The sequence below is a fragment of the Anastrepha ludens genome, chromosome 4 (genome assembly GCF_028408465.1).
Source record: "Anastrepha ludens isolate Willacy chromosome 4, idAnaLude1.1, whole genome shotgun sequence".
NCBI classification, from domain to species: Eukaryota; Metazoa; Arthropoda; class Insecta; order Diptera; family Tephritidae; genus Anastrepha; species Anastrepha ludens.
This window is the reverse complement of record NC_071500.1, coordinates 23990059-24005896: the sequence shown is the minus strand read 5'-3', so window position 1 is coordinate 24005896 and position 15838 is coordinate 23990059. Positions and strand designations below refer to the sequence as shown.

At 36.8% G+C, this 15838-nt stretch overlaps 1 protein-coding gene and 1 pseudogene across 1 annotated transcript in view; both read right to left on the bottom strand.

The window, feature by feature from the left end:
* LOC128860872 (uncharacterized) overlaps positions 1-12042 on the bottom strand; it is a 55586-nt gene extending 43544 nt beyond the window's left edge. The window contains exon 1 of the mRNA XM_054098652.1: positions 11822-12042. The gene's annotated coding sequence lies outside the window, so the exon portion shown is untranslated. The remainder of the gene's footprint in view (positions 1-11821) is intronic.
* On the bottom strand, positions 3638-9258 carry LOC128861140 (uncharacterized; annotated as a pseudogene).
* Positions 12043-15838: the final 3796 nt, after the last annotated feature.

Sequence of the window (15838 nt, the reverse complement as noted above, 5' to 3'; positions counted from 1 at the left end):
CACTTTAAAATAATGATATTTGAAAAAAAGTATTTCGATGAAGAAAATACCTTTCCAAGGAGCCTAAATCGGTCAAGATTTGGTGGAGTTATTCCAGTTCTTGATTCTTAAACCTATCTTACAAAAAAGATGAAATATAGCATGTAAATCGCATTATTTTAACTCCGTTGATAAATTTTTTAGTCGCTGACCTGCCACTTGCAGCCTCGGAGTCAACTCTGAGCTGGTGCTATTTACCAGAAAATGTAAACCTCTACTCTTTCACTTCCAAAATTAAACAACCACGTTCTCCCATTTTTATCGGAAGTTAGGTATCTTGGAGTGATACTTGACTCCAAACTCTATTGGAAGCTACATATTGATTAAATCCCATCAATCTTCTTCATTATATCAACAGCTCTGGCTGGCTGTAGATATCTGCCTGTTGGAGGTCTCATAATGGTAAAAACGGCCTTTAGTTCTACTTGAGGAGTGCCAGACAAGCATTTCAACCATTTCACCGACCTACCTTATGCTTAAGTTCTTCTATTATCTTTGGTTGTTTTTTTTTTTAATAAATATTTTTATTTATGAAAAGCTCGATTTTTGGCGATATGATGATGCTATAAACTATAACTCTCATTGTCTATGAGTAACATCCAGTCCAAGTTAAATTTTACCAAAATGTGCGCAGGAATATAGAACTCGGCCCGAACCGAATATGTATGTATGTATACTAATTTGTGTCTTCTAATACATCGTATTTGTCATTTTCATATAGAAGTACAGTAAATAATTAATAACTTTCCGAGGACCATGCATTTATATATAGTTCAAAATTAATTTAGCCGCCAACACGCAAACAACCATACTGGCGACGGTAATAAGACGGTAGCAATTATTAGCACATGTCATTAGTCGCACTGAACAATTGTTAACGTGGCATTGAATATGACTTGTACCTACAAACAAGTACATGGACGAGAGCAACGAGGCCAGTAGAACAAATATACTATACACAGCTCAAAAAATAGCAACAATTACAGAAGCACTCAGGAACACTCAGAGTGGCGCTACTCATTTACTACGTCAACATTTTCCACACAAACGACTCACTCTCATCCCTTTTACACTGCCGTTACGCATTGAGAATGCAGCGCTCAAACGGTCGGCCAATATGCATACGAAAACATGCTTGTGCGCATACTGCAGCGAAAACTTCCTTTGAATGATGAACACCAAATGGCATACATATGTATGTACATGCAATCAAATTGCAATGTAAACGGCAAATACGAATTTACACGTGTACGAGTATATGTACTAGGTGTGCCAATATTAGCCGAAAATTTGGGTCCCGGGATTTCGGGACAACATCTGTGACTCAACTTGGGGTATAACTTTGTTAATATGAATAAAAATTTAATAGCTGCAAGCATTTAAGCATACCACGAAATAAAAACATTTACAATTGAAGATAAACTGATTGAAGATTGAATATTTAGAGTGTACTTAAAACGCCTTGTGATTCAGGAACGCTGTTGAGCTAATTGCAAAAATATGCATTTAGAACGAACTTTTTCGAAAGTACAAAGTGGATTATGTGCGTCGATTTATCACTCTGAATGAGACTTGGGTCTATCAGCATTATGCTGAATCAAAACAAGAGTAATGTGAACCTGGTTCTTCGGCTCCGAAACGAGTTCGTGTCCAGATATCGGCCAAAAAGGTGTTAGCATCAGTTGTTTGAGATGCGAAAAGAATTTTTTGTCGAATTATTTGCAAACTGGTAAAACAATAAATTTTGAATATTATTGTAACCTTTTAGACCAGCTGAAGGAAAAAATTCGCGGAAAAAGACCCAATTTGCAAAAGAAAAAATTCCTTTCTCATCAAGACACTTCACCGTGTAACAGGAGCATTTTGACAATTTCTAAAATCCATGAATTAAAGTTCGCATTGTTGGAGCACTCACCGTATCCACCAGATTTGGCCCCCATCTGTTTCCAGACCCAAAAAAACTTATAAGTGGCAAGCGTTTTTCATCAAATGATGGAATCATAACAGCTATGGAACCGTATTTTGTAGCTTTTCTAGATTCTCACTTCATGGTTGGTATTCATAAATTGGAGTCTTACCGGGAGAAGTGTATTGATGTTCAGGAAACTGTGCTTAATAATAAAAAGTATTTCAAATCATAAAATTGTATATATCGTATCTATATTATCGGTAAAATTTATTGCACAACCTAGTACAGTAAGATTGCATTGAAAGTATGTGATGACTGCCTACAGAAATGATCCTGCAAAGCCTTCTCGTTTATTGTATCTCGGCCAAAATCGCACAAGCGTTTATCGCACCATTTAAGAAGAAGAAGTACAGTAAAATTACTCATTATGGGCAGTCCTTATAACGGAACAAATAGCATCGCGATAATCAGACGTGGACACTATGTTTTTCCACCATTTTGATCAAAAAATCCGAAGTAAGCCAGTAAAATGAAAGATCAGAAACAAAAGTTCTTGTGTTTGGAATAACGAACCATCTTATTCAAGGGAATTGAATTTAATTACCATACAATTTTTTTTGCCTCCAAATACAATGGAAATAAGCCAAAAATCAAGGCGTAATCAAAACTTTCATATTTTTTATAAATTTAATTACCAAATGGCCGCCGCGGCCTTCGCGGCCTACCTCCAAAAACCATCAAATGCAAATAGTTCCTTATCTGAAGGGTGGTTAAGTTTCAAGGGCCGGTGCTGATTTTGAATAAAATAGAATTTTTTAAGGAAGTTATTGTTATTTCTCTTTATTGTGATAATACTGGTGTAATTCAATTACGTGTAGAACAAAATATCGGCCAAATGGCCTCGGCGGCATGCCTCCATCCGATGGCCCAAATTTTCGATGACGCTGAGGCATAATTGAGGTTCTATGCCGTTAATGTGCCGAATTATCTCATCCTTTAGCTCTTGAATTGTTGCTGGCTTATCGACGTACACCTTTTCTTTCAAATAACCCCAAAGAAAGAAGTCCAACGGTGTCGTTGACGTTTAGGTGTGGTTCACATGCAACATCGATCCTTGAAATTTAACCACCCTTTATAAGCTTACTTATAAAACAATTGCTACTTACTAAATACTGAAAAGCTTGTCCTCAGACCTGTTAAAATTTACTGGTGTACTTGAAGTTGGGCATTTCATCTAAATATCTTGGAATAAAATAGAAGTAATAATAATCTCAAACTGCTAAAGTCTGTTGCACGTTTCAAACAATTTTTCAAAAATGACTTTGTAGCGTTTCAACACATCAAAAATATGAAATATTACAACAAATTATAACAATCAGTATTTAAGCAATCAACTGGTACAAAATTTCAATATTTCAATCAGAGTAGTGACTCTTCGTGATAAACCCAAGTCTCATCCATAGTAATGCATTGATGCACAAAATCTACTTTATCCTTCTAAATTTTGTTGAATATTATTGTTCGCAGTCGCATTTGTAGGTGTTTCTGTTCCTTTGCTGGCGAATGTGGCACCTATAGTGCACACAGCTTTCTGAAACCTAATACCTCAATCAAAATATTGCGCTTACACTGCCCAATGAGATTACTAGGGCTTCACGGTCTACGACTCGGTGTGCCACTCGACGACTTTCAACTACGATATCCTGTACTTTTTTCTACGGTTTCTGATGTTGTTGCTGTTTTTAGACGCCCTTGAGATGGATCATCTTCAAGGCTTATACGACTACATTTAAGGAATTATATACAGTTAGAATTTTCACAAAATCAATTTTTTTATTTTAATTTCTTAATGTACATATATTTAAGAACACATACAGAGAATTTAATATCGGTCCGGTGAATATTTTCGAAGTTACACGCAAATTTGAAAAGAGGTTTCAGAGTGCTTGAAAGTGCTTTTCAAACTTAAAACGCGTTTTTCTCAAAATTGTGTTTTCAAAGTCGGTGAAAACGGTTAAACCGATTAGTCTCAAATTTTCGCACGAACTTCTTAATATAAATATATTTTTTAGTATTTAGTCGAAGATTTTTTCTCACCGATAAATTTTATTTTATAAACAATTTAAGGCCGAAATTTTGTTCAGAAATCGATTTTTTGTTTGTTTTGAGAAACCGCCATTTTGTCAAAAAAAGTTATTTTGCTTATTCCTTGGATACATTACTAGATTTAAAATTACTTTAACGAAATCTGCTTAGTTTTTTAATTTCAGAGGATCCAGTTCAAAGATCAGCTGTAGCTCCTTTCCAAATAAATATTTTTACTAATACTAAGTATTAAAATACAGTTAAAACATGACATACCATGACGGTAAGTAATTATTAAAAGGCTTTTTCCAATCAAAATGTAATTTAGAGTTGAGTCTAAAGTGGAAATGCGTATAAAATTAAATGAAAAGAAACAAAAAAATTTAAGGCACATAAAATATACGAGTACATACTTGCTAGTAAAATATTTACGTGATATATGTATATATACAATATGTATATGTATGCACTCTTACAAACGTTGCTTTATTGACATATGTACTTACATATCAATATATTTATTTATAAGAATGTCTTGTGTTGTATTTTTCAGCACTATTGGATGAAAAAATGTAGAGATATGGAAATAGTTAACGAAGACCCGGTATCAGCCGGAAATGATCCGAGGAGCTATTTTGAATGCACGTCAACATAATTTATGATTTTTTCTTAATAATTTTCATTATTTTCCTCATTATTATCAGAAAAAGGACAGTGAGAAATTCCAAAATATTTGGATTAAACTGACTCAAGCATATCCAAAATATGTTCTATATTTTTGGATCAAACACGAGGACTGGACTCAAATAAATTTAAAAAGTAAAGTAAAGGACCTTCCATCAATCGTGGAAATTGAAATAATTCATAATTGCAAACACTTGAAGAGTATATTGGTATTTATGTGAGTCATAGATCTAATTGTTTTGTGTTTTAATATTCGAATGTGCTCATGAAGTGATATTATTTTTTGGTAAAAACATGAAGTGATTTTTGTTAGTAACTAGCATCAAGTGCCCATTAGTATAAAAAGGCCATACATTTAGTTTGGAAAATTACTTTTATTCAATTCAAAGTAAAGAATATGTGAAAATAATACAAAATTAAGAATTAATTTACTTTTGTGCAATATAACCTCCCTTTGCCTTGATTATGGCCTTGAGATGGTACAGAAACGATTCGCAAGCTGCCCGAATGTGACTTGCAGGTATTTTGACCCACTTGCGGACAATGATTTTTGTCAGCGCCTCGAAGCTGGTGAGTCTTTAAGTTTGGACCTTGCTCTCCAAAATGGCAAAAAGAGAATAATCCATCGGATTCGCGCCTGGTGTATTTGAGAGCCATTGTTAGGTGTTATGAAGTTCGAAACGTAGTTTTTCAACCATTCTTGGTTCGCTTGAGCTTTGTGAGACGATGCTGAGTCCATGGTCTGCCACCAAAATGTTTGTCTGCCCACGGCTTCAAAGCAACCTCCAGAATACTTTCCCGATAATATTTCGCATTTGCCTTGACGCCAGGTTCGATGAAAACGATTCGAAAGCGCCCATCTGCCCAAACCATGACCTGTGGCGGGTGCTGCCTCCTGGTGGCCAATCGATGACTCAAATTCGCGTATGAGCGGTCGGTCAAATAAACCCTATCGTTTAAGGAGTTTGTGATTTTCCTGCCAAATATAATGCAATTACACTTTTACGTTTGAAATCCATTACTGATTTTCTTTTTTCGCGTTTACTCCCGAAAAAATGCTTCCGCGCGCTTGTAAACAATACTCTGGACTGTCATTTAGCCAACTAACAGACATCTGATGCCTGTGCATCAGCTGCGTGAGCGATTGGTTACACTTCGAGTGCCAGACCCTGTATAAATCTATGAATTTATATGAAATAAGAATCTTTTCGAATAGCTTCTGATTGTGGAACATTTTTTATTTAATAAATATTCGAGTGTTCAAATAAATGTGTGTTACATTGCGTTACTGGAAAGAAATTATTTTAGTTTTTAATGCAGCTGAAGTGCGTTTGCATATGATTCCAAGGAATTCGTTTCTTTTTTCCAACGGTCCTGTATGTTTTCATTGAGGGCGGGGTGACCACCAACAAGTTTAATGGTAAATAGCTTCTTTCATTTTATAACTTTATGAAGTTATGAATAAGGACGTTTTTCAAAACACCTGTTGCTTTGTGTTCGAACAAAGTATGATGTTCCTAAACGCAACAATGAAATTTTTGGCGATGTATTGTGTTCCTAAAAGCGTCGTTGATGTTCTCGATACGCAACAAAAAGCAACGAAGGTATCATTAAAAAATCTGATGCAATATGTGTACATGGCGAAAAACGAAGAAAGATAAGTTTTAATGAAAATGTTTTTATCATTATAAGACAATTTTATTTAATATTTAACTTTTAATATTCAAAGTAAATAAAATGTTCGCGCATTAAGAATTTTTCAGCAATGCCGCAGAGCCTTTGGTAAAACTTGGGGTTTGAAACATATTGTGGTCCTATGGATATGCACAGCACTTATCAGACCAATCATCACTTAGGCTTCTGCAGCATGGTTAATTCCACACTCCGAGAACTATACAGGCTGCAAAGAAGTGTATGTTTATGCACTACGGGTGCCATGGATACAACCTACTCTAAATACTACGCTTGGTTTGCTCCCCTTGGGTCTAAAAATACAATAGAGAGCAATAAAAACAATGCGTAAACTCCATAAATATGGTTTCTGGCACGAAGACAGAACTTCGGGACACAGAGAAATCTTAAAGTTGTTATCTGAGCAATATGCACTGTTTTTGGTACTTAAAGTCGACCTGATACCCATAGTTTCATTTGGAAGGAAATTTGATGCCAGATTTCCATTGCGTAAGTAATGGAGCAATCCAGAATGCATTTAGGGAGGTTTGACGGTTGTTTTCTTTACCGATGGTTCCAAGAAAAAATAGGGTGTGGAGCCGGATGGCCAACCGTGGGTCAGCGGCGTAGTAAAATGGGACGTTAGTCGGTGTTTTTGGTAAAATTGTGTCGTAAGGTACTTCCAAAATGTCATCCAATAATTCCAAAAGCACAAATGCAATTGCAGCGGGTCAACTGGTAACGGGTTGAGGGGCGGTGATCAGCTGATCTACTTGTAATTTTGTAGTGAGATCTTTTCGCTTGCAAGGAAACAACGTCTTTCTAAATTATTGAAATTTTGTGGATTTTCTTGTACGAATGGAATATTATTTGCTTGCTATTTGCCTGTTGTTGTTTGTAAAGAAACAAATTGTCATGAAATTATCAAAAAAGCAAGCCTGGGTCTTTAACTAGTCGCAGAAAATAGAAATGAATCTATTGGGTGGGCAACTAAGTAATGGCGGATAGTTTTAGAAAATCAAGAACAATGTTTTCATGGAACTAAATAACTTTATTGAAAAGGAAATAATGCACAGAAAGTACAAATGGATCGGGCACACCCTCCGAAAACAACCCGATGAAATAGTCTACTCAGCCTTACAATGGAACCCGCAAGGCACTAGAAACAGAGGGCGTCCCAAAATGACTTGGCGTAGATGCGTTAACCAGGAATCCAAAAAGCCATTCAATGAATTAAAATTCCTAGCCAGCAATCGGAATATGTGGAAATCTTTTGTAGATAGACTAAGTTCTTAGTACATATACCTATATGTATTGTAACACCTGAACATGTCAATAATAATAATAATAAATAACTTTATCCCTTAATGTATTGCCCGTTTTGATCAATGACCTTTTGCCATATTTCGGGCAGCATCATAATCGCACGCCAGGTACGATTTGACATCATCATCATTATTGAAAAGTTTACCATTCAAGGAGTTTTGTAAAGATCAAAACAAAAAATAATCAGATGGTGCAAGGTCAGGACTATATGGTGGATGTGGCAAAACATCCCAACCGAGCTCCAATAATTTTTGCATTGTGATGTTGGAATACAATACTTCCTCGATTTGTCAATTCGGGCAGCTATTCTTCAACTGTATTGTTTAATTTCGTTAGTTGTTCAATGTAGACATCACAATTGATCGTTCGGTTGGGTGGTAAGAGTTGAAAGTCGACAATTCATTTGTAGTCCCACCAAACTGATAACAAAACCTTCTTTTGATGAATATCAGCTTTTGATGTTGTTTGAGTTGGTTCACCTGGCCTGCTCCACGATCTTTTCCGCTTGATATTGTTGTAAACAACCCATTTTCCATCGCCAGTTATGTGTCGTTTTAAAAATGGATCATTTCGCTGCTGTTACTCGTAATTCGGTTTTCCTTGCAATGCGGTTTTCCCTTTGCGGAAATAAAAAAGTAAAATATGACGAAAATGTTGCTTTTGATTTTCAAGTTTTCAACGAACGTCAAACGAAAACTACGCAACCGATCAAAAAACTTTTTTTAATGATTGATAGCTGAATTGCCAACCATCAAATAACAAAATGTGTTTTACATTTATGCCAGGTCTACAAACCTAAAAATGCAACTGACGCCATCTATGAGTGAAATCCACAATTACTTAGTTGGCCACCCAACAATTATTTTCTTACCCAACAATTATTTTCCCGTAAAAATAACCGACGGCAAGAAATCAGTCCCCGCCGCATTTCTGCGCAATTTTCCGAGTATGCTATCAAATGTGTTCTAGTTTTGACAGCGGATACCCGTCAATCCGTTACCCGCTGTCCGCCGCAATTATGTTGAAGGGGTAAGTGAAGACGTAATTAGCATCACAGGCTACCATTAAAATAATTCTAAACGTTTTTTTGCACTTATAATACAAGTATCCGCTATTTTTTGGCCTGGTTATTCGAATGTGCTTCCCAATGATTGTTCCCAAGCAATTTGCCATGCCAGCCTTTATATACAATTTGTTTGCAATTTCTCTAAGTTCGCTAACGTTCGGAGGTGACAAATAAATCTCATGCAATTCAACGCAAATAGTCTCACATGTTTCATATATTATATATGATGTTGGTGAAATGAAAGTGAACAAGGTGAAATGACAAGTTTGTAAGCCCAAGCAAACACTTGTACGTTACGTACCAGTGGCAAGAATCTAAAATTATTCATGCATTAAGGATAAGAATATAAACATTTCACATTTCCTTGCAATAGAGTTACTGTCAAGCGCGTTTCGGCGTCGATTGTTGTTCTGTCAGAAAGTCGTTCCATTCTTGATTGTAAAAGGGTCCATAGTAAATTGAAGCTCCCTACGATCATCCTAGTTGTTTTATGAAAATGTTGCTCATCTTTCCCTTCAGCTGCTTAATGCATGTCTTGAAAAATCCCAGTCATATTAACTAAACGAACGAAACATCTAAGCTTAGTTCCATTGAGTTCCTTATATGCTTCATAAACTTCAATTTTAGCAATCGCTGCTGCGAAATGACAACAAGTTCCTTTTAATTTCTCCTTAACCAAACACAAATGCAAGCCACACAAATTTTAAATGAATTAAAACGCCAAACCTCTAAATCAGCTGATTTCCTTGTCGCTGCCGCTTTCAAAATATTTATGAAGCTGGCCTGGCATTTGCAGGCACGAAAACGACTTTCTGTCGCTATGTCGTAGAGTGCCTTTGTCAATGTGTTTACACTATAAAACAGATCGCAGTGTATGGGAGCTTGTCTGATGAAGTTCGTCGTGAATAACAATTTGCGATTTTGCCGCTGCTGCCGGTCGACAAAATAAACTCTTAGAGAAAAATGTAAACAAATTTTCTTCACAAATTACTGCCTCACTTGCAGAAATGTCTTGCATATTTTAAACAAAATATTGTGATAATTTGAGGCTCATAATTCACTTTTGATGCAAATTTCATTTTACTTCCATTTGACTGAGCGAAATGTTGCGTCGAATATCGGCGGATGATATCACTCCGCCCGACGAAGTTCATTAAGTGATTTGACTCCGTTTATACCATTATTTATATATTATTATAGTAAATATTTATAATCATATTTCATATAAATAAGTGAAAGCCAGTAAAAAAATATAAGGAAGTGCTAAATTCGGTTCGGATCGAATTTTTATGCCAGCTTATATTTTCGTACAATTTAACTTGGGTGCGGGTATAATGATTTCATTTGTTACTGTCGATGACTTTGATAGTCCTGATTTTCACAGATAATTTTTTGTAAAGGAAACATTTTGTTCGTGGGAGAGGGGCGGACGGGGTAGATAGAGTGGTTTTTGTTTTCCGTACTGGCGACACGCTTTGTGTTTTTTATTCGTGTTGTCAAATTTAAAGAAGTAAACGTCAAAAGCAACGAATGCTGACGAAAACGTGTGACCGCAAATGCAACATCAAAAGTGAATTTCCAGTGTCCCCCATCCAGATGGCTCTGGGTCAGGACTTATATATATATACTAGGGCGGCTCGATTTAAAAATAGCTCATTGCTCTGTGAAAATCGTATTCTAGGGATCAAAATAAGAAACTTTGCCGAAGGAACCATACCCCTAAAACGAATTCTGATGTCCCCCAATTTGGGTCGAACGAAAAATCCCACTTTGACCCATTTAGAGTGCTCCAATCGAGTCCAAATGTATGACCGACCCCCACTCACTTTGGACGGCCGATCTACCCATGCCAGTGGCACACCCCCTGGAACTCCCCTGGGGGGTTCCCCATACAATCATTTCCAAATATCACCATTTTTGGCCTTTACATGAGAAAAGAAACTAAAAAGTTCGACCCAAATTGGGGGACATCAGAATTCGTTTTAGAGGTATGGTTCCTTCGGCAAAGTTTCTTATTTTGATCCCTAGAATATGATTTTCACAGAGCAATGGGCGATGTTTTTGCCTCCCCACAAATCGACCCGGCCTAATATATACATATATATATATATATATATTATATAATTGGCGCGTACACCCGTTTTGGGTGTTTGGCCGAGCTCCTCCTCCTATTTGTGGTGTTCGTCTTGATGTTGTTCCACAAATGGAGGAACCTACAGTTTTAAGCCGACTCCGAACGGCGGATATTTTTCTGAGGAGCTTTTTCATGGCAGAAATACACTCGGAGGTTTGCCATTGCCTGCCGAGGGGCGATCGCTATTAGAAAAATGTTTTTCTTCATTTTGGTGTTTCACCGAGATTCGAACCGACGTTCTCTCTGTGAAATGCGAATGGTAGTCACGCACCAATCCATTCGGCTGCGGCGGCCGCCGGACTTAGATTCGGAAAATCAGGATCAGGACTTAGATTCGAAAAATTAGCAGTCAGTCCAAATTAAATTTTGCTAAAATGTGCACCGTCCAAACGTAAGCCATTTTTACTTGCTTAAAAAACACCGTTATATGGTAGGTGGGCGTGGATATTGACCGATTCCACAAATGTTGTATTCAAAACTGCCTTGAGTACAGAGTTATAAGTGTATCAGATTTTATTGAAACATATTAACACATTTTTATTACATACTCGTATTATCAAGTTCTCGGGGGCACAAACGTACGGCGGGACAGAGATGAGATTATTCTGGTATTTGGTATGTACTATTAATGAATATCTGTATTTATCTATTCCTTTATGCTGTTACATACAACTATTTTGTGAACAAAATTATAATACCCTTGAGCTCAAATGCGCGCGGGTATAAATATAAAATTCTTGAAGTGCACCTTATTTGGAACTGTGCGTTTTTCATTGCGTGATTGTCACTTATTCACCGTCACAAAGCTAAGAAGACGAGGGACGACAATGACGTGCATACGCACACAGATGAAATGTATGAAATGGAGCAATGATTTTCTTTAAAGCACAGCAGCATTTCAACCTACGTGTTTTTCACTTTCGGTCGCAACGCCTTCATTTACTTTTCTGCATCTTTTTCCCAACACCTATAATAATATACGCAGCACTTTTAACACATTTTTGATACTTTTACACTTTAGATATGTATGCAATATTAGTAATTTATGTGAGAAAAAATATAAGTTAGTTGATTGCAAACGAACGGCTGGCAGCTCAGCCTTGTAAACCGTGAAATATGTCACCGTTAGTGGTTGGTATGCGACTGTCTGGCACTATGTGATATTTCTAAATATTTGTTCATAATATTCAATACTATCCTTGTTGTTCGCAAGGATGTCCGGTTTGATGTGCTCAGGCGTCTCCCAACCTCAATACACTCATTGTTGATGAAAGGGTATGGACGTAAGCACTCTCTTCACCGTTTTATGGGGATGTATATGAGTGTGGTGAATAATTGTGGAAGGGAAATACCCAGCAGGAAAATACACGCCACACACGTTTAGTTTGCCTCTAACTACAAAAAGGCTTTCATTGGTTCTCTCCCGCTTAAATTTATTAATGAATGATATGGTTTGCAGTTGTTGACTAAATTAATAATAATCCAACAAAACCACAGTCTTAACTCGATAATCGCAACTAATAAAGGTTAGGTGAGGTTGAAACGGCACTGTCCACTGTGGGACACACTCAGGCTCATAGCCCATTGTCATGCTGTATGGAGAACTTGTCCTTATACTAATAAAATAGCAATACACTTATTAACTTTGTTGTACCTAGTGCGGGAAAAAATTAATAAGAAAATTTATATCTGAAAACCTCTTTATAAAAAATGAAAGTTTATATTAGCATGAAGTAACTGTTCTTCTAGTAAACTACCGAGTATATTTATGATATGAAAAAGCTCCTCATAAAAAATATCTGCAGCTCGGATTCGGCTTAAAACTGTAGGTCCCTCCATAAAGGGCTCCAAAAGAGGTGTAAGCACCAAGAATATGTATGTAGAATTGTTCTTCTACATTTTTTTTTAAGTAGGCTATGCCGCATGCAAAACGCCAGCGACCGCAAGCAAAGTACGTATAAAGGCAAAGAAAGACGTACGTCTATGCATCCGTGCGCAATACAACTCGAGCAAAATTAATATATGGTATTTCAATGAAACTTGGTACACATTTTATTTATTATCCAAGGTAGTTTCGAAAACCGGCAAAATCAATCAACAACAATGCCCAAAATTGGTAGACGTGTTGCTCCCCACTTCACTAAGATCCGACAATTGGCGCGTACACCCTTTTTGGGTGTTTGGCCGAGCTCCTCCTCCTATTTGTGGTGTGCGTCTTGATGTTGTTCCACAAAATGGAGGGATCTATAGTTTTAAGCTGTTACCGAACGGCAGATATTTTTATGAGGAGCTTTTTCATGGCAGAAATACACTCGGAGGTTTGCCATTGCCTGCCGAGGGGCAACCGCTATTAGAAACATGTTTTTATTAATTTTGCTTTCACCGAGATTCGAACCAACGACCTCTCTGTGAATTCCGAATGGTAATCACGCACCAACCCATTCGGCTACGGCGGCCGCTATAACTTTAATGATTTATGAGTTTGTTTGATTCCAAAATATAAATATATAGAGGGTGGTTAAATTTCAAGGGCCGATGTTGAATGTGAACTAGACCTAAACGTCAACGACACCGTTGGACTTCTTTCTTTGGGGTTATTTGATGCAGCAACAATTCAAGAGCTTAAGGATGAGATAATTCGGCACATTAACGGCATAGAACCTCAGTTATGCCTCAGCGTCATCGAAAATTTGGACCATCGCGGCGGCTATTTGACCGATATTTTTTCCATATGTAATTGAGCCATACCAGTATTATCATAATAAAGAGATATGACAATAATTAAAAAAAAAATTGTATTTTATTCAAAATCAACACCGGCCCTTGAAACTTAACAACCCTTTATATAAAATATAACAGGCATCCGCAATTTTTCTAAAATTTACCAGAGTATATACAGTTTGGTCCGGAATTAGGCTTCCTCTGTTGTTTTTTAACTAAAATTTGTTGTGTACTTTATTTTATGAAAAACTTGAAAACCCGTTCAAATATTTAGACTCATTTTATTTGTAAATATTCTAAAGCAGAATCACAAAGCGATATTCGCGAAAAAATACATAACCTCGCAGGATGAGGGTTAAAAGGAAACGCCAATCACAAAACCTCAACCTAGTTGAGATTAAAAAAATATATTTATGAGCAAATCAAGCAGTTACGACAGTTGTTTCAAAATCTAATATAAATGATCCTAAAGATCAAATGATTAGTCAACATCACACAAAGTTCTAACTGAATGAATTCCATTGGTGAACAAGGAAAAAACGATCCGAATTACAGAAGCACAAGTGCTTGAGTCCGGCTCATTTTGCGTTGTCAAGCATGAGATTTCGAGCTAAGTGCAGCATTCAAGTGTTAGACCATCCGGATCTTACGGTGTGCGAATACCATCTATTTTCTGCATGAAAAAAATCAAGATTTGTGGTATGATACGTTGAAGGTGTGACAGAGTAAGCGGCACGCGACGAGAAGGAAATGACAGAATAATACTTTCAGGTAATGGTAGTTTTTCATGGAACATTGTAGGGATAAGGGAGTAGTGTATATGGAATGTATAATAAGTATGAAATCAAAATAAGTATAAAATCAGAGGTACTCAGGACCAACGTCTTCCCACTTTGACGATACATGTATTAATAATTTTCTTTTTATAGAAGAAAAAGGTTCCACAGGACAGTTGAAGTTTTGACCTGGCAACAGTGTTCATTGGAAATGCGTGCTGGACAATGTAATCGATTTCGTTCCTGATACCCCAAAACGCGTGCATCCAGTTGTTCTTCGAAATTATCGAAGTTGCTCAGTAGCGCTGCAACATTAAAATTAATCATAAATATCTAGAAAATGAAGAAAAAAAATTAAATCTATGTAAGAACATCGTTGCTACAATAAGAAAAAATAAAAAAAAGTTTCCAAAATATGTATGTATGTATATACAGTAGGCCAGGTCGATTTGTGGGGAGGTAAAAAAATTCCCCATTGGTCTGTGAAAATCATATTCTAGGGATCAAAATAAGAAACTTTGCCGAAGGAACCATACCTCTGAAACGAATTCTGATATCCCCCAACTTGGGTCGAACTTTTTAGTTTCTTTTCTCATGTAAAGGCCAAAAATGGTGATATTTTGAAATGATTGTATGGGGAACCCCCCAGGGGAGTTCCAGGGGGTGTGCCACTGGCATGGGTGGATCGGCCGTCCAAAGTTAGTGGGGGCGGTCATATATTTGGACTCGATTGGAGCACTCTGAATGGGTCAAAGTGGGATTTTTCGTTCGACCCAAATTGGGGGACATCAGAATTCGTTTTAGAGGTATGGTTCCTTCGGCAAAGTTTCTTATTTTGATCCCTAGAATACGATTTTAACAGAGCAATGAGCGATTTTTAAATCGACCCGCCCTAATGTGCCTATAAATGTAATATACAATTCTGCATCTTCTAATTTAATACCTGTATACTCCAGGTATAGTTTATCGGCAAAAATTATTTTCTACCCACTGTCGTTTTACCCGACCGTAAATATGAATGAATGAACGGTTTTACAATCTCAATTGCAAGCAACGTGCTTAAGGTACACACATACAAATATACACACACACTTGCATACATATCTCTCATCACTGAGCCCGCTCTGACTCAACCACAGGTGGTGGTGAGTTTGCGCTTTCTCAAATGTTAATTGCGAAAATTGCAATGCGTGCAAAAAAATGATTGTTTTTATTTGTTTTGGTATTTGTTGTCGTTTCTTAATTATTGCAGTAAACAAATTATCAAATTGTTGGCTTTCATAATAGCGCACGCGCGATACGAAATGGCTCTCATAGACTCGCAAGTATTACTCGTACCAGTTAGTTATTAGTTAATTATTTTTGTTACTCAATAAGCAAATCATTAAGTTCCTATATTCAATCGGTCGCTGTGTCTGAAAATCCAC